Source organism: Manis javanica, chromosome 7 (genome assembly GCF_040802235.1).
Source record: "Manis javanica isolate MJ-LG chromosome 7, MJ_LKY, whole genome shotgun sequence".
NCBI lineage: Eukaryota > Metazoa > Chordata > Mammalia > Pholidota > Manidae > Manis > Manis javanica.
In genome coordinates this window covers 23,590,522-23,615,823 of record NC_133162.1, presented here as the reverse complement: position 1 = coordinate 23,615,823, position 25,302 = coordinate 23,590,522, and the positions used below count along the sequence as shown (strand labels likewise).

Here is a 25,302-nt window from a genome sequence, read left to right as displayed (position 1 = left end):
ACCCCTCCCAAAGGCATGTCTGCTTCCAGGAGCTTGGAGGGAAGAATTCCTGCCTCCCCCTCTGTAACAGACACCAGGTGAGCCCACATCCCCCCGCCCCCTCCCACCACTTCCCCGGTCTCCTCTGACTAAGCCCTCCAGCGTGCCTCTCAGGAATTCCACATCCCTGAGTTCATTCAGAGGGAGGGGCTGGAGTGGGGGAGAAGGACAAGAAAGAGAGGTGCAGAATTATCATGTTATAATGCCAACAGCCTCTTCTGCCATGTGGCAGTCCAAACAACACCCGTTATGGAAGAAATGCATGCATTTCTGGAATTTCTGAAAGAAAGGGGACACTTGTAACGTGCCGCTGTGGTAGAGATGACAGCACTCATTTACTGCGAGTCTGCACGGCCGCACCTGCTCCGAGCGGCGCCGTGTCTACCCTCGCAGTGCCACGCGGTAAGTGCTATCATCAATCCCGTTCTTCAGGTGGGGGACTGAGGCACGCAGAGGTTAAGTGCCTTTCCAGGGTTAGAGAAACTAGCAAATGGTAGAACCAGGATTTGAACTCGGGCAGTCTGGCCATTGTTTGACTTTCAGGATGTTTCCTAGGCCCTCACTTTAAAGGAAGGGGAATGACAGTTCAGAGAAGCAGACGCCGGCCCAGGGTCACAGAGCTGGAGCAGGACCCCGGTTGCCTGGTTCTAGCCTGGCCCTGCTCTGTTTCAGAATCAGGACGGTCTGCGGAGCCCACAAGCGCTCAGGGAGCCCAGCTGAGCTCGGGGCTGCTCCTCGCGCAGGGCCTGCAGGGAGATGCTGATGCTGGTGCCTATGCCGCCGCTGAGGGTAAAGAAGATGCGGTGGGGCGCCCGCACCTGCCCGGGCGTCCTGCCAGAGCTGCCAGCCCCAAGCTATGTTTTGTCGTCTGTTCTCTTTGCCTGATTTAATACAACCTTAAATTATAGTGGGGCAGGGGGATGGGGGAGTGAGGGAGAAGTAACCCAGCCAAGAGTCCTCGTAACAATCTCATCAAACCTGGCGTTTTCCCTTTGCTATTTGAGAAGCAATTTCTCCTCTGGTGTAAACATTTTTTTTATGATGATGATTCTGGGCTGAGCGGCACCGGGAGCGGCTGCTCAGCGCCTTCCTCCAGCTCCCTCTGGTCCTCAGACGCAGGCAGAACGGGGCCGGTAACCATGGCAATCCTCTCATGTTCTCCTTCCATAAACCATAAACATAGGGGGAGTCGTCATTACTGCTTCTTCAAGGAGAAAACAAGGCTTTCTGTGGCTGGGGCAGGGCAGGGTGACGGGGTGAAGGGATCAAAGAAGAGGAAAGGCGTCAGACTTTTTCTGCCAAAGAGGTGAATTGCCTGGAAATTGGCTCTGTCCAAAGTATGGTTTTAGCAATCAAACAAGATGCAGCTCAGGGCCAGGCACAAAGGGGGAGTTCCTTAAATGTTCGTTGAAGTCATGAAGGGAGAGAGGCAGGGAGAGAGTGGTTCAGAGAGAGACTATTTGGGGAATTGAGAGGAATGATGTTGGGTGGCCGCATGGGCCCACATACTCAGTCTGAATTTCTGCCGATCTGTCCAACAGACTTCTGGAAAGAGCAAGGTAATGTATGGATTGTCCCACCTGAATGCTGGGGTGGTGTCTTATCTTCCTTGTGTCCCCAGTGCTGGGTGCATGGTCTCTGAGTAGTTGGCCATCCATAAGTATCTGTTGAAGAGATGAAGGAATGAAGGGGTCAAATCTTTTAGCTTCTTGGGGGTGGTCCTAATTGTACTGAGAATGTAAATATAACCAAAGATGAATTCTTATTCCAAAATTGTTCTTGTGAAAACACATTTTTGTATGTCATTTCAGGTGCTTGCAGACTCACTCCTGGCCACCTGAGACCCCACAGGGAGAGTTCCTGGGTGCACATTCACCTCCGGGTGCCCCTGAGCATTTGTTAGCTTGGGTCACGAGTGAGGAAAGGGTTTGCTGCCTTCATTTCACCCATGTAACTGAGAACAGGTGGGTCTGAGGAGGTGATCTTACTCCTAACCTCCAAGTTGTGGGGAGAGAGTAAGGGGCCACCCGAACTCTGGGGAGCTGGGGGCTTTAAGAGAAATTCCACTCGAGACCCCTGCACACAGAGAGAAAATTCAGAGCCTCTTGTAAGAAAAGGAGCAGAGGATAGACCCTCACCAGAAGCCTCTAGGCACTGCTGTTGTCCATGAGGCTGCCCTGAGGTGCTCTCCTTGCTTTTTGCGGTTTTGGGGTTTCAACCGGTTCTGCTGATTTCCCACAATCTTGAGCCATGCAGCTGTCCACATGGCAAATGTTTCTCATCTATTCTGAGGGTTTGAAGGACTGCCCATTCTGAAGGCAGAGAACCGTGTCTCCATCCTCGCATCCCCAGGGCTTAGCAGAGCTTGGGGGTCCTGGTGCAGGCTTGGCTTAGGTGAGCTCTTGACTCCTCTTCAGCCCTCTCATGCTGGAAATCCAGCACCGTCTGCACCCTTAGTATCAGTTTCCAGTATTAGGAAAGCAGTTCACAATATAAAAGGACACAACATTAGACGCCATCATCAAGCTTAGATTTCTTGCTTTTGGCTCTAGAACTAAGGGTCTTTTCCTTTTCTGCCCATCAAAATCATTCCTGGACCTAAGATGTTCCCTCCCTGCAAAGTATTCCTTGACTTTCACAGGCAAAATGTGTCACTTCTTCCCCCTGCTCCCAAGCTCTTTGCTTCACATTCAAATGTCACTTCTTTATGGCTTCACTTATTTCCTTTATGGGACTGTAATTTCCTGGAGGGCAGAGACTAGATCCAATCCAATGTGGAATCCCATAGTGCCTTGCATGCAGTAGAAACTCAACAAATGTGGGACTTGGTGAAGAGCAGATAGTTCAGTTATTATGGGGGGTGGGCTTTCCCCTCTTTATATCCACACCCTGTGCCCAGTCCCTTTGCAGCTCCTCTCACAAAGGTGGATTATGTGTCCCTGCCTTCTGATGTTGGGTTTGGCCATTGGATGGGATTTGGCCAACATGATGCCAGCAGACATGTTGCAAGCAGAGGCTTGGGGTGTGTTGGTGCATCTGACTTGCCCTCTTGTGCCTTTACCACCACCTGACTCACCCTTGGCCCCAGGATGAGGATGAGAAATATGTGGAGCACAGCTGCCCCAGCCAGCCTGCAAATTTGTGAGTAAAAAAAAATGCCTATTTTTGGACACCGCTGCGATCTGCGGGTTCCTTGTTATGCAGCAACTGTTGCTTAATACAACTGTTAACCTCAAATATAGGCTAGAAAACAGAAGACCTTGAGGTATTAGTGGTTTTTAAGGGAAGACGTGCACATTTAAAAAAGAATGGAACACCGAGGAGTGACTTGAAGAAGTGGTTGGTTATTCCCCAAGTGGAAGATTGAAGGGAGTGGAAGAGGTATGAAAATTTCACCAAACATCTTCCTTTCTAAGGCAAGCCTGTTGCTATTAAATTCCGAATGATGGCTTTTGTGGGTGGAAAAAAGAAGTTGGACTTCTTTGAAAAGTGGCACATTTTGCCCATAGTTACAAAAGATATTGTTTCCCCGTTGTTGATTTCTGTAACTCTGCAGCCTAAAATGATGTCTGTGTGTGCACGAGGTTGTGTGGATTTCAGGCAAAATCTGACTTAGATGCCTTTTAGAAGATCGGATGTTTTCATCGTGCTGTCATGGGGCTCCCTGCCCAGTTTATTGTATTACTAGTGGCATAAGGGATGGGACACAGGAGGGGAGGAAGCCTAATTAGGTTTACACCCCTGCCTGTGGCTTGCGGGTTTTCACACAATGCCCTCTTTTCAAAATCCGAAGCTGCCAGAGCATAATGATGGCCAGACTTCTCACCTACTTCTAAAGCACGGCAGTTCCCCCAAGGAACTGGCACCTGGCGCTGGAGAAAGGGGTCAGGGCACAAAAGTCATCCTGCAGAGCTTTATGTTGACCCACAGGTGGGATAGTAGTTTTCACTTATCAAACATCTGTTGACCGTGTGCTATGTGCCCAGCAGTGCTGGGCACCGGAGTAAACCCTTGCCCTCTGCTCTCATGGAGGTTATGATCTGGAGGGAAGATAGACATTGATAAGTATTCCTACAAATGAATGTAAATTTGTAACTATCACAGGCACCCCAGATGGGCACTACCTGACCTATGAGAGCTAATAAAAGAAGTATTTGACTTCGGGACATCAGAGAAGGGAGATGATTTCTGAAGCTACTGAGAAAGTCTGTCTTATCAGGGCCATAGCTACTCCATATGGGGACTGTGCAAATCAGAAAAAAGGCACCCAGGATATGTGGCGTGAGTGACCTGTAGGGGCACACGGTGGTCCTGTTGCTCAGTCCCACATCCTCTATTTCTCCTCAATTCTCAGCTGTGTTCCCACACTTCGAGATGTCAGTCTGGACCGGCCTCCCTGGCTTGTGTGGCCAGGGTGTGCTGAACCCTGTATTTTAGTCATCTAATAAAGTGGAATTCTATTACAAGTGCAGGGGATAAAAGGTAACTACAAGAGCATCTCTTTCTCTGGTACAGAACTTGTAGCTTTTCATTCTAACTGGAATACATCCAGCATTCTGATGAGTAGAAAACATACTTAATGTTGTCTGAATCTGGGCTATTGCTCAGTTTTTCTTATTTCTGCCCTGCCCAAAGTACAGGGGTGGAGGGCTCTCTCAAAGCATTGAGGTGGAGGAGTCCAGATCTGCACGGTTTCCACGGTGATGCCACCTGCCCACCTGATCACGGTGCATCTTCCTCGTCAAGGAGGAGGAGGGCAGAGGCAGGTAAATCTCTCAGGCTCTGGAGTCCAGTAGAGATCCTGGCTTGGCCTCCCCTTTGATCTTCCTTCTGGTGACACCCTGTATTCCTGCCATGCCCCCCATTTAGGCTCTGGCCCAGCTGCTCTATGCAGCTTTTGCAGTGGGGTCATTTCATCCCCGCCTCAGCAGGCCCCACAGAACACCAAGGATTCTTGACTTGGGGTCTATGCCACATGTAAACCGAAAGAAACTTGGGAGAGCAGCTCACAGCAGGTTCCCTCTGCTTGGAGAGGATGAGCCTGCATTTTACAGGGTGCCCAGCACAGTGAGATCTTACCAGAGTCCCAAACACACACTCACTCTGTCCTTTGTATTGCTTTCGAGGTCCATAATGTTGTACATGTCAAACTTGTGCTGACCTTTTGACTTGGCTTCCTTCTGCTAACCTCCTCCCTCCTAATCCATCCTTTGCTCTGCTGATGCTTTTCTTAGCTTAAAACAAAGCTCTGATTATGACATCTCTCCCTCAAAAACTTTCAGTGGCTCCCCATTGCCTCCCAATTAAGCTCAAGCTCTTGAACATGGCAGCTGACAAGGTCTCGCTCCTGGTCTGGGCTGCCCCCATCATCTTTCCTTGCAGTTGGCTACCCCTCGGGGCCCTGCTACCCGCCAGTCACACCAGGAGCATTCACAGTGCTGCGCCTTTGCTCTCACTGTTCTGGCGCCTGGTCCCTTTTCCAGAGCTGGCTGGAGGCGTTCTTCTCCTCTCATGGCCCAGTTCAAGTGCTGTCTTTACTAGAAAGACTTCCTTAGGTATCCCTATGGAAATTAGCATGTTGTTTCCGTGTTACAGTTCCTATATCACTGCATTTATTTTCTGGGCTGTTTTTATTTCTCGGTTGAAAATCTTGATTCTTTGAGGTCCAGACAAGAACCTTAGTCATCGCTGTTAATGTGCTTAGTGTCTTCCTACAATGGGTGCCCCATAGATAGTTACAAAGCCATAGGCAGCAGAAGGTATGGTCCTTACACTGGAGGTGCTGATTGTCTGAATGAGAAGACACACAGCCACATCAACGTCATGAAAACAATGATGCAAAATGAGCCAGCAATGGAGGGAATGTAAAATGACCCAGCCCCTCTGGACAACAGGATGGAGGTTCCTCAAACAATTAAACATAGAATCATCATATGCCCAGCAATCCCATAAGAATTGAAAGGGATATTATGTGCCCATATTCATAGCAGCATTATTCACAACAGCCAAAAGATGGAAGCAACCCAGGGGTCCATCCTTGGATGACTGCATAAACAAAATGTGGTATATACATACAGTAAAATATTAGTCTTTACAAAGAAGGAAATTCTTAAAAATGAAGGAAGTACAAGGTATATGAACCTTGAAGGGAAGCTAAGTGAAATAAGCCAGCCACAGAAGGATAAATATTCTATGATTCCACATAGATGAAGTGCCTAGAATCATCAGACTCATAGACAGAAAGGAGAGTGGTGGCTGCCAGGGGCTGGGGGGAAGAGAAATGGAGAGTTATTGCTGAATGGGTGCGGAGTTTCAGTTGGGAAGATGAAAAATTTTGGAGATGGACAGTATTGGTGGCTGCACGGCGATGTATATGCTTAATGCTCCTGAACTGTAATGGTTAGAATAGTCAGGTTTATGTTATCTTTGTTTTACCACCATAAAAACATTGAAAACAACAGAGAGAATCAGCAAGTAGAAATAATGGTCTGCATACAAATTGGCTGCAGGCTCCAATGTCTTTGGCTGGGAGCTCTGAGGCGATTTCAAGAGGCAAGGGAGACTCCAGCAGATATGCACGAGCTATTTGGATTTCGCCTAAGCGGGGAGTGGGAGAGCGGGTCTTCTGAAGCCAAGCCTGTCTTGGCTGGAGGTTCCCTAACTGAGCCCCCGAGGCTGACCACTAAGGACCCCTCGGCTCCAGTCTTCTCTTCAGGTGAATCTGGCCAGTGGGCGAGACAGCAGGGGGTAGGAGGCAGGAGATGGGTGAGGCCAGGGACTCTTCCCACCAGTCAGGAGAGGCTCTGGGCTTGACTGCCACCACATCTGAGAACTGGGAAGCAAATGGGTGGAAGCAAAAGGAAAAGAAGACTTATTGGAAGTTTCCCACTACACTTCTGCCGAATTTCATGTGGTCTGAACCCAGCTGTCTAGGGAAGCCGGGAGATGTAGTCTTCATTCCTGGAGACAGTGTATGGGAATCAGTCTCAGGGTTCTGTTTCTAAGGAAGCAGGGGGATGGATACTGGGACCACTGTTTGGCTCTGCTGTGGAGCTGATTAAAGGTCCTATGGGGTGGAGGTGGCAGAGTCAACGGTGCCTTCTCTCTTCTCCCATTCTTGGGTGTCTAGGCTTTTTTTCCTGTCTAGGCCTTGGCTGACCTACTGACTTGACATGTCCAGTCTCACAGGGAGTAGGCCGAGAAGCAGAGCAGCCCCAAGCACAAACAGCTTAGACCAGGAAACGAAAAGCCCTATTTGCAAGCTTCTTCCTCCCATCTCTCCTCCTAGATAGGTTGCAATGGTGATGGGAAGATGAGGGAGGAGATTGTAGGCTCACCTACACATAAAACTTTATAAAGTTTCCTTCAAGGAGCCGGATGTGAGATGAGGCAAAGCCTACCTCCAGATGCCAGGGAGCTTGAAAAGTTCCCCAGGTTTCCACCCACCAAACATCATGCAAGAAGGCAATGCTATAAACTGGGGAGGGAGTCCAGCATCCCAGGAGGAATGATTCTGAGCAAATCCTAAAGCACTGGAGTAGCTAAAAGAGCTCCCCGGCTTTGGAGTTGAGAGGGAGGGCAAGAACAGGAGTGGTCAGGGTGCAGTCCAGGCCATGGCCCTGTCTCCTCTGTGTAAATGGACATCAGCTAGGGAGGGGTGGTGGGGTGCCCAAGCTCTGGCATCTCCTGCAGTTGGATCCTTGCTCTATGACTTTGTAGTTACAAGACCTTGAGATAATTCCTTTCACTTTCTGAACCTCTGCTTCCTCATCTATAAAATGTGGATAATAGCAGATCCTGAAGGAATTACATGAGGGGATGCATGCCACGTGCTTAGCCTGGTGTCGGGCACATGGAGCAGGTTCTACAATTCCTAGTGGTTATCTTAACTGGCATTTCCAACGGACTCAAATTTCTCGGTACTTCAGTGTTCAGAGTTAGTCTCTTTTGGGAAATTAAGAAGCACCCTAGGAGTGAGGGAAGAGGTGGGGGTGGAGAAGGAGGGCTGTAGCAAGTAGGTAAGCAGCCTCAGCTCCTTTGCTCCTGAATTATTCATGGAACAGGCTTTGAATAATTGGAGACCATTTTTCATCATCATTATTTCCCAGAGAAATGACTCCATTGCTAAAATCTTAGGCAGGGAAGTACACTCTGTTCAGTTTAGATTGCCTTCTTAGGGATGGCCCTGAGCCAGCGTCTCATTTTGGGAGGTGTAAATGCAAGGGCAAATAATCCCGCCTTGTTAATTACTCCCAAAGTGAAAGAGGAGTGGAGGAAGGGAGAGAGAACCTCTGAATTAGGGGAGGGGGAAGGGGAAGGGGCTGGGCGCAGGGCTCTAGAAGGACCTCAAATCTGTCAGGCGTGGGGTCGGCCTGGACAGAAGAGTCACTGTTTGTCTGTGCCTGGAGGGGCTGTTAGAAGCATATCTCCCCATTTGTCCCCATCCCCACTCTGATATTTTGTCCCCATCAAGGCATAGGGTATTCAAGAAGGGCCGACTGCTCCGCCACTGGGTTACCCCTGGGCAAGCTCTGTTCCTGTCTCTGCGTCTCAGTTTCCCTTCCCGAGAAATGAAGCTGGCGATTGTTATGAGGGTTGAATGAAATAATGGACATGATTCACCCTGCACTGTGCCTGATATAATGGAGACATTTCAAAGCTGTTAGAAAACCTGTCCCGTAATCCGGCACTCCCTTTAGAATTCCAGTCCTAGGGGTTAAGCATTGCTCTTTTCAAAATGCAGAGGCAGATGCCCTTGGTAAGTGGTCATGCCTTTAACTGTAGTAAATCAATGATCTCTGGGGCTGGAGGGGACCACTGGTTCTTATGTGTGTTGTGGGTGGGCAGCAGAGAAGGCAAGGTAGGGAGTTAGGGGTGCTGAGGAAAGGGTAAGGGCATTTAAGTTGGAGACAGGGACAAACCTTCAGCTTCACCATCTTGGCAAAGGCTAGTCTGAAGACACGTATAGGCAAACACACACACAGATGTACTCATGTCTGGTGGATGAGATGTAAGGAGAGGTGTCACGTGTCAGTTTCTGGGAACCTTCTTTGAGACAGCCTGTGCCTTTAGTTGTAACTTGAGTGTCGTCTAGGAGGTTTGTGGGTATTACTTCTAATACTGTCTGATGAGTTAGAAGCCCTCAGGGAAAGGAATACCTCTTCTACGCCATGCCCCTTCCCTCCCACCCAAGGTCACAGGGCTCTGGATTTCATCAGCTTGCAATACTCCACAGGCCACTGATGGATTGGTTCTGTATGCACATACCACCCCATGACATGTTTTGAATCTGGCTGAAAATTCATCTTGGGGACCATCTGAGTGAGGAGAGCCCAGTGCTGAGGAGAACACATGGATCAAATTTGACAAAGGAAGGTAAGTAGAGGGCGCCCCCTCATTCCATTTCCAGAAGCCCTACCCCCTGGGAATCAGCATCTTTTCCTGTGTCAGTTCTCCCCATCCCACTCCAGGAGATAGGAGTTCACCAGTTCATTTCTAGGTACGCCAGCCTTCCCCTCGCCCCACGTCCCTACCAAGGAAGGAGGCGAAGCAGGTACCCATCCTAGTGATGGTCACTCGAGGTCTCCAGAAGCCTGCAGAGGGCAAAGTCTCAACTCAGCAGGATCGAGGTACTTTTCAGAGCCTTTGCTCTAGAAATCATGCAAGGGCTGCATCTTCACACTAAAGCAAGACCTTTGGGGGCTGAGGGTTGTGCTGGGTGCTTCTTGCTCTAGACAAAGGTTGTCATGTCTTCCCTTCCTTCTATCAGGCAACCAAGATATCAAACTTCATACCCAGACAGCCCTGCTACTGCTCTGCTACTTCTGAGCTGCCACACAGCCTCCATGGGGATGCATTTTGCCCATCTGTGAAACCAGGGTCCCAAGAGAGGCTGTTTTCTGGATGATCCTTTTGGCCAAGTGGTCCTTTGCTCTGCCACTCTCTAGGACTAGTCTAGCCTCTTTGTGGTCACCCATAACCAGGTAGGGTGCTTGGCAAGTGTACACGCACCAACTAATTAAACTTCCTGTTACCCATGGCAGGAGCTACAGATTGTTCTTCAATTGTGTATTTTTTCTGTCTTCTACAGAATGTCTGATTTTTATTTGGGCATATACCTAGTCAGAATAAACATTGTATTTCCTAGCCTTCTTTGTGGATAGGTGTGACCACGTGACAAAGTTCTAGTACATGAGATATAAGTGCAAGTGCTGTTTGTCAGTTTAGGAGCACCTTCATTAAGGAAGTAGGCACAAGTTCACTGCTTCTCTTGCTGTCTGGAAGACATAGATGTGATGTATGGAGCTTTAGCAGCCATATTGGACCATGAAGATGAGGACCACATTCTAGGGATGGTGGAGCAGTGAGATGAAAGGAGCTTTTAGTTTCTGAGGATTTTATGATGCAGAACCACCATACCACCCTTAGATTACCTACCTCTGAACTCTTACGTAAAAGAGAAATAAACTTTTATTTAAGCCATCTCATTTCATCTATCCTTGTAGCTGAACCTAGTCATAACTAATCCATTAAAAAACTCTACACATTCTTACCCCAACCTACATATTTTAATTACCTGGAGGGCAGTAAGAAAAATAAACATATCAATGCTAGATCCCAGGTCAAAAGACCTGGAACCTCTGGGGGTGGAGTCCGGGCAGCAGTACATTTTCAAAGCTCCTCGGTGATTCTAACGTATAGCCAAGGATGAAAATCACTGCTCTCTGTCAACCAATGCATTCGTTCCAAATCTCTACTCCCAACTCCCCAGAGGGAAGAGAGGGGCACTTTTGAGGAGCTAATTCTACACTGGTGCTGGAAGTGGTTTAGGATGGCAATTCTTAAAAATGGTTTCTGTGCACTGCTGATGACATGAGAAGCTCTATGAAAAAGGGTTATGTGGTCAAATAAACCTGAGGAAAATATTAGCATTTTCAAGGCTTTGGAAGTCCTAAAGCAAAGAGTTAACTTTATTAAATCCAGTGTTTCCCAAATATATTTCACAAAGTTCTGCCTTCCTTTTCTCTTCTGTCTTACACACTCCCTATTAAAGTCCTACAAAAGTATTTTCATATGTTGATTTGGGCAAAGGCAAAGATGTAGCAAAGATGAGTTGTGGGGGAACTGCTGGGATTTTCACAGTTGGGGTTCCCCTAGGTCCAGGTTCTAGGAAAAGGGGAGGGAGAAGGAAAGAACCTTCTGCCTCGGGAATAGGACAGGGGAAGCTGCTTTGAGGGTTCTCAGGGTCCAGAAGCCAGCCATGGCATTATGAATGGAGGCTCAGATCAGGGTTTCTGAACGTGGGAGAGAGTGTGCCTGGGCAGAGGCTGCCCACACATGGGTTCAGGGAGCCCATAAATCTTCTGAAATGATCTGAGACATGTTTGTGGGTTTCCCTTCTACTGGAGAGTGGAACCCCCCAGAGCGCTCAGTAGTCATAAAAACTTAAGAACCACTGGCTCAGAGGAAACCAAGCTTCAGAGAAATCCAGAGAGCTAAACGAACCTCCACCAGGTTGCTCTGAGGCTGTATTACAGAAGGTAAGGTTCTGAATCCATGGAGGAGACAGGCACCTTGTACTCTGATTTGACTGGGTCAGTTCAGGAATATCACTTTTGGTTCTGGGAGCCCTGATTAAGGGTGGGGGGACAGACTGAGGGCTTCCCAAAAGGCAGGGGAGCCAGTGGTGGAGGACTGAAGAGCAGCTCCAGAATCTGGGAACATTTGTCCTGCAGAAGATAAGCTAGGTCATTTCTGTGCTTAGTTGAACCTGTGTTCTCACTCTGGATTTGCTCTAATTCCCAGAAGAATTCCTCCAACAAATCTCATTTTGTGTTTGCTGAAAGAACACAACAGGGTTTCCAGAAGTGGAGTTGGAGCAGGTGGGGACTCATGTGCCCTTAGTGGCCAGGTATGTATAAGTGGGGTTGGGGGGCTGAGGCTTGGTTCTGGCTTAAGGGGCCATGTGGGTCAGGGAAGAGAGTGGAAAACATAAGTCAGAGTAAGTCGGGGTCAGACCCTACCACCTGGGCCAGTTGTATGAGTGGGTGCCTCTACAGAGAAGGTTCCATACTTAAGAAGTTGGACTTTGAGGTGTTTCTCAAGGACCCTTCTCACATTCTCAGCCCCTGCAGGATAAGACATAGATCCTCAATGTGACCAGCAAAGCCCCCTCACGGTCTGGTACTTCCTCCCCTCCAGCCTCACCGTGTTCCTCCTGCCCTGGTGTTCTGTGATTCAGCCACAGTAGTCTTCCCTCTGGTCCTGTGAGGCTCCTTGTGTCCACCTGCCACAGGGCCATGGCACAGGCCATGTTCTCCACCTGGAATGCTCTCTTCTGCCTCTTCTCCTGGTTGAATCCTGCCCATTCTGTTGGTCTCAGCCTGGGGTACCTGCTAAGTTGAGGAGCCTCCCTCAGCCTGCTGCATTGCACATTCTAGTGTGGGGCATCATTTGAGTGGTTTTTATTTTTTTGTGAATGGTGCCCTTGGGGTATAATCCCATAGCCAATGCTGTAAATAAGGGCCCCTGGAGTGTGTATTGCTGCTTGCCTGCCCTCCCGAGCGAGGCCAGTCCCTCCTTTCAAATGCCACCCTTATGGCCAAAATATTAATTATAATTTTAGTTACTTGAGTTAATATTCAATAAGGTCTATGTTCTCTGCTAGATAGAAGCTTCATGAGGGCAGAGCTATGCCTGCCTTGCCCTAGCATCTAGCCCAATGCCTGGCACAGGGTAACTGCTAAGCAAAGGTTTGCTGACTGACTAAATGAGGGAAATGACTGAATGATGAGAAAAACAGGTGTAGTGCTCTCCCACGTGTGTGCATGACTCCCAGAAAAGCAGCCTTTGCTGGCCTCCCTGGAGACTTATTCCTCCTCCTTCTATGACTATGGCATCTGATGTACCCAGACTGTGTGTGTGTGTGTGTGTGTGTGTGTGTGTGTGTGTAAAGAGGACCAAGAGGAAATGAAGTTAAAATCTTAATTAGTCCATCAGGGAAGCCAGGGCTCTGCAGTTTGTGCTTTTGCTCTTGTGTTCACTCATTTATCAACTAATAAGTGCACGTTGTATGCCTGGAAATATGTGGGGCAATGAAAGGGATTCAAGTATGAACAAGACATTGTCCTGTCCTGAAGCAACTCATAGCATAGGAGGAGAAATTATTTATAATAACAACCACTGTAACAGTGATAATACAACTGGTGATTGTTAAATATTTCCTGTAGGCCAGATCTTGTCATATATGCTTTAAGATGTTGGCCCATTTATTTTTTCTCAACAGCTCTTTGAGATAGGAATACTATTTCTATTTCATGGGTTAGGAAATTGCAGCACAGAGAAGTCAAGTCATTTCCCAGGGCCACTCAGCAAAGCCTTATATTCTTAAACTGTGCTGTGTTCTTGTAATACAAAACAGAATGGGAGGAATGTGCACAAAAGCACAGCGTCACAGGAGTTCGGAGGAACGGGTCCCATGTGATCCCAGGAACCTGGGAAGGCTTTGTGGAAAAGTGTTGCTGGAGCTGGAAGGTTAGGTAGGATTTTGAGAGCTGGGTATTTGTCAGGGTGGATGTCCTCGTGGGGAGTCAGAGCACAGGGATGAGAAAGAGTAGGGGTGTATGGCCGAACAGGGACAGTTCAGTGTGGCTGGAATGAAGGGGTTGCGAAGCAGAGGGGCCAGAGGAGGCTGGAGAGGTAAGTGGGACCAGTGTGGGTAGGATCTCAGGCGCCCTGAAGGCCACATGGTGGGCTATGTGCAGGGACAGGGAGGAGGAGGATGGCGATGCGGGCGTGGCCTGGCCCTCTGCTTGTGCTTGTCCGCAGGGGAGGTGGCTCTGACTCGGCCAGGTGAGCTTGGCCCTGATGTCTGTGAGCCCCAGGCCCCAGGAAAGTGGCTCACGAGGGGAAGGGGAACACACGGGCTTGATGCTGCTCCCAGGTGCCCCCCCCAGGAAGCCCTGAGGAGCCTCACACTGCAGGGTCCCAGCCCAGATGTCCAGCTAAGGTCACTCGTCGGACTGGGCTGCCCTCTGAGCCTGCTGCACCACTCCCCTGCAGACTGGGAAAACCCTGACAGAAACCCTTGAGAACCCACTCTTCTCCCCTGCACAGGATTTACCCTGTCAAGTGATTTCCTTGGGGATGGAGGGGGTGTGGGGGTAGAGAGAGACACACACACAGAAAGGAGAGGCAGGCAATCCTGAGTGTGTTTGCTGTGTGCTGTGACTGCAGAAGAGGTCTCGGGAGGGAGGTGTGGTGGGGCCGCTGAGAACACATGAATTCTGTCACCATGAGTGAAGATTAAGCAGTGGATAAAATGGGGCTTTGCTGGCAGCCAGTGGCTGAACAGTTTGTAGATTTGCAATAATCAGTTTAAAGCTGAGTCTATCCTACACACCTGTGATGTTGTTCCGGGAAGTGGTTGAAAGTTCGAGGGAAGGCGATTTGCAGCCTGGAGGTGTTGCCCCTCAGACAGAATCACCCACTCCTAAAGCAGCAGGCTGGGGAGGCAGTCTGTTGGGAGGAGAGATCTTGTTGATTTCTTAAAACTATGAATTTGAATCGATATGCCCTGAAAAAAAGATAGATGCTATTTCTAGAATAGTGACTGAGAAGAACTGGCTTAAGAGGCAACTGTGATGCCCTACAGCCAGCAGAGTAAAGCTCTAATCCTTGGCCCGGAAGCCTCAGCCTCCCTGCAGGGCTTCCTGAGCCGCTTTGTGGCCCCATGTCCTAGGCTTGTCCTCTGTAGGACCTACCACCCCACCCCATCCCTGAGCGGAGCTTCTGTCTCAAGTGCTCATTCTTACTTTTGTTTGTCCAAACTATTCCAGTTCACCAACTCCAAATAGAATATAGACTCCTGGCCAGGGGGGTCTCTGATGCCTTTCTCCCTCCCCAAGGGGGAAGACATGCTCTGCCCCTGTAAGGCCCACCACATATTTCTTCTGGTATAACATGTAGGTGGTTATAATGTGACTGATTAGCATATAAGCTCCGAAAGGCAGATGGTGCACCTGGGCCTCTCCATGTGTCCTGCAGCTTATAGTCCAAGTGGCCAAGGCTACCCGGAGCCCTTGGCGACCCCATCAATACTGGCTGTTTATTCTTGGCCTTCACACCACATTCTTTTTCCCACAGTAGCCAACTCACTGTTCCCCGTGGTATCATGCTCTTCCACACCTCTGGGCCTTCATTCATTCATTCATTCATTCATTCATTCATGCATGCATGCATTAACCATATTTTTTGAGTGCTTACTATGTCAGACTTACTCCACTTGGAAGACCCTGGGGTCAGTGCATGACTCAGACCTGAACAAACACAGCATTCCATTTTCCTAGCCACAGAGATTAGTTATGGGTGGGAAAGTGACACAAGTCACACCCCTGAAACTCTAAAACTTCCATGGGAAGCCTTTGGGAAGCAGTATGTACTTTCCTCTGGGGTTGCTTAATAACAGGTGTCAGCCTGTAGCTGCTGGGAACCATCCATGAGTAGCAAGAATCAAGTCTCATCAAAGAAAGCAGATCTAAGAGGCAGAGAGCTAGAGATTTCTGGTGACATCCACTGAACATGTAGATCCAGCCATGCCTGAAATACACCTGCTTTTCACTTATATGAGCCAATCAGTCCCCTTTTCGGTTTATGCCAGTTTAAACTGACTTCTACAACACGTATTCTCACTAAAATAAAGAAAACACATTAGCCTTTACAGATGTGAAAACAATCCTTTGTCCTCCTGGTTGTTCTAAACCTGGGTCTAGAATATTCTTTACTTTCTTACCACTGGGAGTGTGGTGGGTGGCAGTAAAGGGGGCAAAGGTGTTCACTTGTCCGTTATTGTCTGTGCCTGGCCTTCAAGCCCCACTTGGTTGGAGCAGGCCTAGGATGGGTCCCCTCTCACCTCTCCTGGAGTTGATGGGATTAGTAGCATGCACAGATTCAGGGCTGGCCTCTGGATAGTGGGAGGAAGCTGGTTCAGATGCCATAACTCATTGTTGCTCAGCATGATTAATAGTTAGGTGCTTGTATCCCCCAGGATTTAAACATATTGCATGTTTCTGTATTGGATGTATATTTTTGTCATCACTGCTATTGTGTTTATATTGGGTTTTACTTTAGCTGCCATTCCTTTTCTGTGCCTTGAGATCCTGATGTCCCATCATTTCCCCAGGGACTGAGAATATTCCCACACATTTAATGAAGTCTGCAACGGGTGTATTTTTAGTTGGCTTGTTTGCATTTGTTCTCTCCCTGTTTCTTGCCTGATTGACATCCACTAGGTGAGAGGCACAGGAGCATAACTTTGCTCTGGGGGAGATTTGGCTACAGTGGCTGGCTTCAGAGCACCCCTCTGTGAGCGGGCATGATTTCCATCTCTTTTAGCTCACCCAGATTCCTTTGTTCACATGGATTGCCAGGAGGTAAGCTGGGCTTGTTTACCACCAATTCATGGCTAGTGGGTGTTTGGAACCTCCCTGGGCTCAGGCTGGACAGTGTGCCCAAGAGAAATTATTCCAGGGGGCCTGTGCCTGTGGATGGAGAGGCTTCCCATAGCAGAGGCAACGTGTGAAGAGAGCCCTTGCTCTCAGTCAGAGTGCCCCTGCAGCCCTTGCTTGTGGCAGAGGGCAGGGAAGCTGCTTAGGGTCTGGGCAGAAGCATAAGGTGGCATAGTCACAAGGGAGAGATTGAAGAGAGTTTAGTAAAAGAGCAGTTCACAGGGCACAGACACGTTTAAGGGAACCAGCAAGAGATGTGACACCTCGGGAGTATTAACAACAAGAAACTGTTACCACCCTCAGCCCCCTTCCAAGATATGAAGCACTTACCACCCCCCAGGAAAGCAAAGCTGCCTGCCAGCAGCTGTGGTTTTCAGTAGAGGGACACAGCTGGTGTCAGCCTGGGGCTGGGACGTGATGGAGCTGGGGAATGAGGCCCTGCCTGCGGCCTCCTCTCAGCCCCTGGTCTCCTGTCGACTGCCGCAGCCTGGCGAGGGAGTGTTCTTGAGGCAGCCCCTGGATGCCAGCCTCCTGGTGGCACTTGGCAAGCCGGAGGCAGCAGAGAGCAGACCTGGAAAGAAAAACAGACAATGTCCAGCTCTTGTGCGTCAGCTCCTGTTTCATACAGGACTCTCTGTAAGATGTGGAGACCCGCACGTGGTTGCCTTGAGGAGGAGGGAGCGATGGGGCTGAATCTAAGAGGCAGGAATGCAGGGGCTGTGGAGTAGATGAAGCTCCCTCCTCAAGCTCCCCAGGGAGACTGGGTGGCTGCCACCATGAGGGGCAGAGGCACAGATGATCTGCCGGGCTCCTCCCCGCCCCTGGAGCTGGGCCGTCAGCCTCATGGGGAAGAGGCCGCGGTATCTAGCTGATGCAAACACTGACATAGATGGACTTTGCACTATTTGTAATGCTTCCTGACTCCCCCTTAAAACAAAAAATGATGCATGTTCCTTTTAACAAGCCAGACAACATAGACCTGTGAAGGGAAAGCCAGTTCTTCTCTTCATCCCCAGCCGCAAACATTAGCGGTTTGGTGTAAATCCTCGCTTCCACTTCTCTGTGCTCATTCATCTTTAAATGTTCGTAACATATATCAACAAGTAATTTTCTTCAAAAATGGGATCACAGAATGGGCATAACCCTACAATCAGTTTTTTTTCACTCAAAGTGAAATTGATCTTTCTAGTAAATCAATATATATAGCTCCAACTCATCTTTTTTAATCGCTTCCTGATATTTCATAGCATCCATACATAAAGATGTTCAAAAATTATACTTCTATGTCAATGAGCCAACACAGAGTTCTTGGTCATCTAATGAGTCAAGTTGCCATAAATAAGGCTCATTTTTAGTCTCTCAGTACTTCAGGTCCAGATCTGAGCATGGCACAGGGGAACTCATAGTTCAAGGGCGCCCATAAATGGCACACTGGTGGCCCAGACATTGCATGTTCCTGGGAAAGTCACACGGGCTTAGAGTCCTAGAAGCCTCCTTCAGGGGAGCACTCCAGCAGGAATTGGGTGACTCAAGATGGACCTTGAAAGGAGGGGGAGTTGTTATCGCTATTTTAAGCATGTGCAATAACATCAATTAGTGACTAATGAAGTGCTCTGAGGCAGAGGTCTGCTGGACCTAGCTGAGGTGAGACAGCAGTCGTTTGTAAGTGACATCGTTTGAATGCAGAGAGAGAGGAGCTAATGTCATTCCACGCTCTTGAAATAAGTGGGTTTTCGCCAAGTAGTTAATTATCACTCCTACCCATAATTCATTCACACTCCTGATTTGTGTAACAAACTATTTGCATTGAAGCCTCATATGTCAGCTCGAGTCTTGTCTGTGTCCAAATGATCACAAATTTGAAATCAGGCATGTTTTTGTTAATGAGGTTTGACATGATGCCCATTAGCCAGTGAATACCCCTGGGCCTATGGGTTTGTAGCAAACCCCAAGGGCATCTTAGCACGGGTCACAGTCAGGTCCCTGCGTAGGGAACAGGGCCCTCACTCTCTGGGTAGTGTGTGACAGCAGCTCCAGAAGCACACTGCTCTTCTGGTCCAGAGGGCACTCGTCTGCCTTTGTCCTGGCCTCCCTCATGCCATCCCCTTTGCGGCCACCACCCTCAGTCCGCTCAGCAGTGCTGGAGGCCCTTCCCTCTGCTTCCAGCCGTTCTTTGGGGCTCTCCCATTGTTCTGCCTTCCCAGACCTCTGGCAGATTCTTCTCCACGCTTTCTCCTAAGTTTCTGACCACCTCGTGGGGATACCACCTCCTAAGTCCTTGTCTAGGGCAGCAACACTCCGATTTATTTCCCAAGGTCTGGGACCTCAGGACACATTTCTCTTCATACCCTTGCCCCCAGCTCTGAACTCCTAGAATACTCCAGAATTCCTCATCTCCTTACCTCTCTGTTGCTATAACTCTTGACTCTTCCAAGATTTGGGGGTATAGAAATTCACCACCCATCTTCTGTGCAAAGTGACACTTTATGAACTCTTTTTTCAGAAGTCTTAGGAACCATTTCAAACCCTGATGAGGAATGAAGGAGACACAGAACTTAATGCAATCCTAAAATCCTCTAAATGGGAAAAATTCCCAGTTCAGAACTGTGTGGGGGAGGCAGATTCTCGCCTTAAAGAGATGGCGCCAGGAATTGTTTTTCTTCTCATGGCACTTTCTGAACTGCTGAAATATCTTCCCTCATTATTGGGAACCTATATAAAAGCTGGTAAACTTTTATTGCAGGCATATTACAGCTTTACTCCAAAACACGCCCTCCCCCCTACATTTGGCAGCACTGAGAATGGATTTCATAAGCAATTTGCAGCTGCCATTCAGGCCCTCTGAGCAGGGAGGGCAGTGGGGAATGACTCGGGGAGTCCCCAGGTCCTCGTCTCATCTGCTCCTGGCTCAGTTCCCTCAACGTGCACGGTCTTGCAGAGCCTTTCCTCATCCAGGGCACCGCATGAAGGTCCTGAGGCCACCTGCATGTGAGGAAGAGAGAGAACCTTCAGAGTGGGAGTGTGGTTCTCAGGGGTTCCCAGTTTGGGTAGCTGCATGGGGAATGATCTAGAGAGATTTGAAGACAGCAAGAGTGGCCCCCATCAAAACGGGGATGTGTTGGAGAGGAGAGGGCCAGTCACTGGACTCAGATCTCACAGGGATGAGCCCTCAGGCTCCCGAAGCCACACAGGCATCAGAGCAGGAAAGCAGAAGGCGAGCAGGCAGTAGAGGTCGGGAAGTCGGGGTGGAGCAGGGGAGTGTAGGTTCTGATGTTGAACTATTCCCTATTTTCATCTTTGTTTCCCCACTCATTTGCTGCATGTCCTCGGGCAAGCAACCTCACTTCTCGGCTCCTCAGACCTCTCACTGGAGAGGAATGATGGGGGTTGAACCAGTAACAGGCAAATCTCCCAGGGCTGGTCCAGCGTTCAGGAGATGCCTGACTGATGTGGGGCCTCTCCTTATTGCACCTGACTTAAGCTGCCTCTGCTGCAGTCAGCTTTTCCCCTCTGATCCAGGTCTCGGTGGTCCACTCTCATTAAGTATTGTGGAAATACTTCTACAGCTGAAGCACTCTGTCTCTTATAAGGCCAGCTCTAAGACCCCACCTGCCCTGGTTCACATTTCCATCAACCTTTCATAACTGTTAAACTAATTTTTTTGCCTTTTCTTGCTCTTTTCTTCATTCTCCACTTGTTGGGGCTACCTGATCTCTCCCTAATGGATATCTGGAATAAAGACCAAAGTTGAGCTTCAGGATAAATAACTTAATGATAATTAAAATTACTTTAAAAATATCCCTTATGTACAACTAAATTGGGTCATGTGTTGGGTATATAATAGTAAAGCATTGCCTAGTCCTGCCTAAAATGATTTACAACTGGACCCTTTAGATCCGGGGTTGGTAAACAATGGCCTATGGGACAAATCTATCCCAACATCTATTTTTGTGAGTAAAATTTTATTGGAACACAGCCATACTCATTTGTTCACAAATTGACTATGGATGCTTTCGCATGACAACAACAGACTTGAGTAGTTGCAACAGAAACCTTATGGCCTGCAAAGCCTAAAATATTTACTATCTGGCCTTTAGAGAAATATTTTGTTGACCCCTGTTCTAAATCATCTTCTGCTGATATGCTTCAAGGCTCCTGTCTCAGCTCCAGGGGGACACTGAGGAATTAACTCCATGCAGTCCACTAGGTAAGCTCTCTAGCTGAGCTACTCATTTATGGGAAAACATTGCTTGTATGTCATGTATATATGCTGCATGACATATATATTGAGTATGCATTTTAGACCACTTGATCTATCCTAAGAAATTCTTTAAATCTTAAGATTCCTTTCAGGGGTAAGGCTCATCCTGGAAGACCCTCACAGCTCAAGGAAGACCTGGAAAGCAGTCAGCTCGGTTGCCAGCTGTCCTTGATGCTGATTGCAAGTACCAACTGAGCCCAATACCTTAAATAGCATCTGTGGTTTATTAGGTATTTAATTGTTTTCAAAGAACTCTAAAATGTGTTCACATGATTCTACTGTTACTTCTGAGAAGTATACAACACAGAATTCTGTGTATGTTAGGGGTAGGACCTGGCAGTAGTTCAGGATTCTTTTTATGTACCATGTTTTACCTGTATTGTCACAATTACAGCCTCAGTTCAAACATCTCATTAAGCCTTATTCTGTCTTGCCTGCAGAACCTTTGCTGGAATGGTAGGATCTGTGGCTTTATTCCACTATTCATCTTGTCCATACCTGCCCTTGGCTCCTTGAATGCCTCATGCCCTGGGCCAGGCCCCTGCACTACCCTCTTCCCCTGCCCACCCTCTCCTCAAGAATTTGCCTTCTCATGCCTCCTGCTCAAGTCCCTGCCTTTCACTCCATATCAGACAACTTCTCCCATAGATAATACACTCTGAACACTAATGAAAGCATCCAGATAACTGGGAAGTGTTTTTCTTCTTTCATAATAGGTAGCCCTGAAGTTAAGGATATTCACTTTGGAAGAGAAATGATGTGGATTTGAAATCCCATGAACTCCAGCTCTTGACTTTCCATTTTGGAGGAGGCCACAGTCAGAGTCATTGGACTAAGGTAGACAGGCCACTTTTTGCTGCTTTTACCCTCTGACCAAAGTCACAGCCCATTCTCAGGACCCTTGGCTTACCTTCAGTTTGATAGTTGCATGTAAATTCTGCTACCCGCAAGTGTCCAGGTGTGATGTGAGTCAGCACATGAAGATATAGCTTCATTTAATAGAAACAGTTGTTCCCTAGTGATGGGGACATACTGTCTCATAAAGTACCCAGAAGTAGTTATTCAGCATAATAGATTGGGGTAGAAATGGGAAAAAGACAGGGAAACTAATAATCAGACCCAATAACTCATTTTCCTTGGGTTCTAGAAGTCAGAGCATCATCAGTGGTCATGTACCCTGAGCTCCTCATTTTAACAGTGAGCAGGCTGAGACTCAGAGGATAGAAGGAACCTGCCCGAGGTCTCCCTGGGAGGTAGTGACCTAACACTATTAGAACTCAGGCCTTCCAGTTTAACCTGTACCTAGAGTTTCTTAAGGCTTGCACTGTCTCAGGAATCCTTGAGGAGAGAAGGGGAGAATGGGACCTGTTTTATCTGTTTGATTTATTTTGTAGAAAATATTTACTCCCTAAAAATATTTGAAAGCCATTGCAGAAAAAACATGCTGACTCTTTGTGTGGGGAGATTGTAAACCCTAAAAGGAAAACTGAAAAGTCATTATACAATTGGCTTCCATTTACTGAGTGTCTATTGTGTTCCAGGTACTTGACACTCAGTGGCTTATTTGATCTTAATAGCATTCCTATGAGGCAAATATTATGATCCTATTTTAAGTGGAGAGACTGAGTACCATACCGTTTAAGAAAGCTGTCCAAGGACACACAGCAAGTAAGAGGAGGAACTGGAATTCAAGCCGATACCTTCCTGATTTTAAAACACATTCATCTTCATGACTCCAAGCTTTCATGTCATTCACCCTCCTGCTTGGATGGCCAACTACCAGATGGGATTCCAGCCTTCCAGTGGGGATTTTGACCTTCGTGGCAGAGGTGGGCCTCCTACTGTAGCTGTAGGAGGACTGCTTGATGGTGGGGCACTGAGACACAGATGCCCCTTTATGTTCTTACCCAAAGAAGAACTCCAAGTGCAAGAACAGTGAACCAACCAAATTATACACCTGCCCTGAAGTTCCTTCTGCAGCCTTCTAGTCCTCTGGTATTGCATTAGGAGAGCTCTCCCCAGAGTTGGGCATTTAGGTTTCTCCCCTTATTCATTTTTAAAATACTTATCTGCTGATCTGTGTCTATGCCCAAAATTCCATTGCTAATGCTGAGTCCCTTTTTATGGAGGAATTGTTATCTCTATGTCCCTTTATAAAGAACAGATATTCTGAATCTTTAAAAGAATAAAGACATCTATAAGTCTGTAATACCCCCTTATAAATAAGATTATTATATACTTTCTTTCCAGTTTACTGAGAATATACCCTAAGAGAACGGTAGGTGGAAAGAGTCAAATGCCAGAGGGCACTGCCTTCTTTGAAGTGTGAGATGCTACCTTGTATGGGTCTGGGGTGTCCAGGGGAGGATCTAGGCAACCAGGGGCAGCATTCATAGAGTGGGTCCAGGGGAAGTCATGTATGGGGTGGGCCCTGGAAGGGAAGTGCTGGAGCCAAAAGCAAATACTAGTTGCTAACATTTGTTGAGTACGTAGTGCGTTCCAAGAACTCACACGTGCATTAGTTCATTGAATCCCCAGAGCACTCCTGTGACATAGGTGTTATTATTATGACTTCTCTTTTATCAACAAGGATCTGGAGGCATAGAGAAGTTAAATGACTTGCTCAAGGTCACATAGTTAAAAAGTGCCAGAGTCAGGATCCAAACACAAATAGTATTGCCCCAGAGCCTGTATTCCTTTTTTGCAGTGTTCACAAATGCAAGACTGTGCAAGAATAAATGTATGGACAATATCAACGACTCCAGGATTACATTTGAGATGTTCTCATCATATAGTGATGATACTTTATACTGTGTATCTCTTAACTCTCCACAAAGTATTCTGCATACATAAGCTGAGTGGGATGAGCCTGAGGTGGGTAGGGCCTGCGGATTGGCTGGCCAGGGTCTTTGAATGACACTGTATAAGAGGGAACTTGTTGGTCAAGGGAGAACTGACCCTCCAGCGTGACTGTGACCCCCACCTATAAATTCTGAGCCTGGCCCTGTGTGGATATGCACAGGAGATGGGGCAGGGAGAAGACAGCATTCCTGGCCTTGAGGAGCTCCCAAGCCTGCTGGGGAGAAGGCTGCCCCAGAAACAACTGATCAACCCCCAGAGCTGAGGCAGAGGACAGTGTGCCACAGGGCCCCCACAAGCGAGAGGAGGAGAGTGGCTGGAGAGGGGCAGAGGCCCTTCCTGTGGCATAAACTCCATCCATCCTTTCGTACGGGCCCAAAGGCCTGCTCCCCTGGAGGCTTCCTGTGCTTTGCCCTCGCATGGCTCTCTCCCCTTTCGGGGCTCAGACAGCCTTTCTGTGCTCTTCTTACACACTTAGCATTGTTCTTTACTTGAGTTTTCCTTTTATTCCTCTCTGACCATAGCAGAGCCCACTGTTATTCCCATCTCCCATCTATTCTCCAGCAGTACTTTTCAAAATTCATTGTCAAGTTGAATCACCTGGGGAACCTGTTAAAATGCAGCTGTAGATCCAGTAAATCTTAGGTGGAGCCTAAGGTTCTGCCTTTCCAACAAGCTCCTAGCTGAAGCTGAAGCTGACGCTGATCCTGACGGTCTATGGACGGCACTTTGAGTAGCAAGGTTCTCCAGTATTAGGCAACAGACCAAACCTTTGAAGCTGACTTGTTGATTTATTGAACTGGTTAACAGGCACTTCCTTTTTCTGGGTCTTTTTTTTTTCCTATAAACCAGATGAAAATAAATTCTGAGGCTTGACAAATGCTAGGTTTCTGTCCCATCATTTCCTTCTCCTGAGCCCTTGGCTGTTATTAGTCATTGAAGATGGTATTCCTTCCCACTGAGCTTGGACATGTCCTGTTGAGAAGGAGTTTCTTGATACAGTGTCCTAGAGGACCTTTTCTGGTCCAACACAGATGGCTTGAGGATGTATTTGCTACTCTGGATAAAATGTGCCCTAAGGTCTCTTCTGATGAATGATTTGGGGCATGTGGGGAAGCTGTCTTGGGTGCTATACAGAGATGCCCCAGAATCTGGTGCCCACCCTGAGAGATGGAGGCATCGCTGCCTCTGGAGCCTCTCATGCTAGAGAAGCCTCTCAGTCAAGGACTGGGAGGTGAGAACAGGAGCTGGAAGGCAGTGATTAAGTCAGTGGTTCTCAACCATGACTGCACATTAGAATCCCTAGAAAGCTTGAACAAACAGTGATACCTGGAGCCACTCCTGGATATTGCATTTAATTGGTTTGGGATATGACCTGGGCATCAACACTGAAAAATCTCCCAGGTGAATCTAATGTGTAATCAGGGCTGAGAACCACTGATTAAGCCCATATGGTCAAACTCAGAAAGTGGCCAGGGGTTCAGGATCTCGGCTCCCTTTCAGTCCTGGGTTCAGAGAGAAGCAGAACCCTGATTGCCCTCCCCCAGCCCCCCCACTGGCAGGGGTGGGATAAGACAAGCTCTAGGAAGAAGTTCCTGCTCAGGGAGATTTCTGATTAGAACTGACCCCATCTTCGGA

The 25,302-nt window shown here is 48.0% G+C and overlaps 1 long non-coding RNA gene across 5 annotated transcripts; it reads left to right on the top strand.

Annotated features, from left to right (window-relative positions):
- Positions 1-24,486, top strand: LOC108395701 (uncharacterized). Of its 5 annotated transcripts, XR_005056726.2 has the most exons (11): positions 5-77; positions 252-441; positions 1,851-2,003; positions 9,275-9,414; positions 9,539-9,668; positions 9,809-10,022; positions 11,845-11,950; positions 20,696-20,751; positions 20,887-21,035; positions 21,522-21,642; positions 22,347-24,486. It is a non-coding gene; the product is annotated as an uncharacterized lncRNA (long non-coding RNA). The 5 variants fall into 5 exon arrangements; XR_005056730.2 differs by lacking the exon at positions 252-441 and having other exon boundaries at positions 1-77; XR_005056729.2 differs by lacking the exons at positions 5-77; positions 252-441 and adding an exon at positions 1,257-1,598.
- Positions 24,487-25,302: the final 816 nt, after the last annotated feature.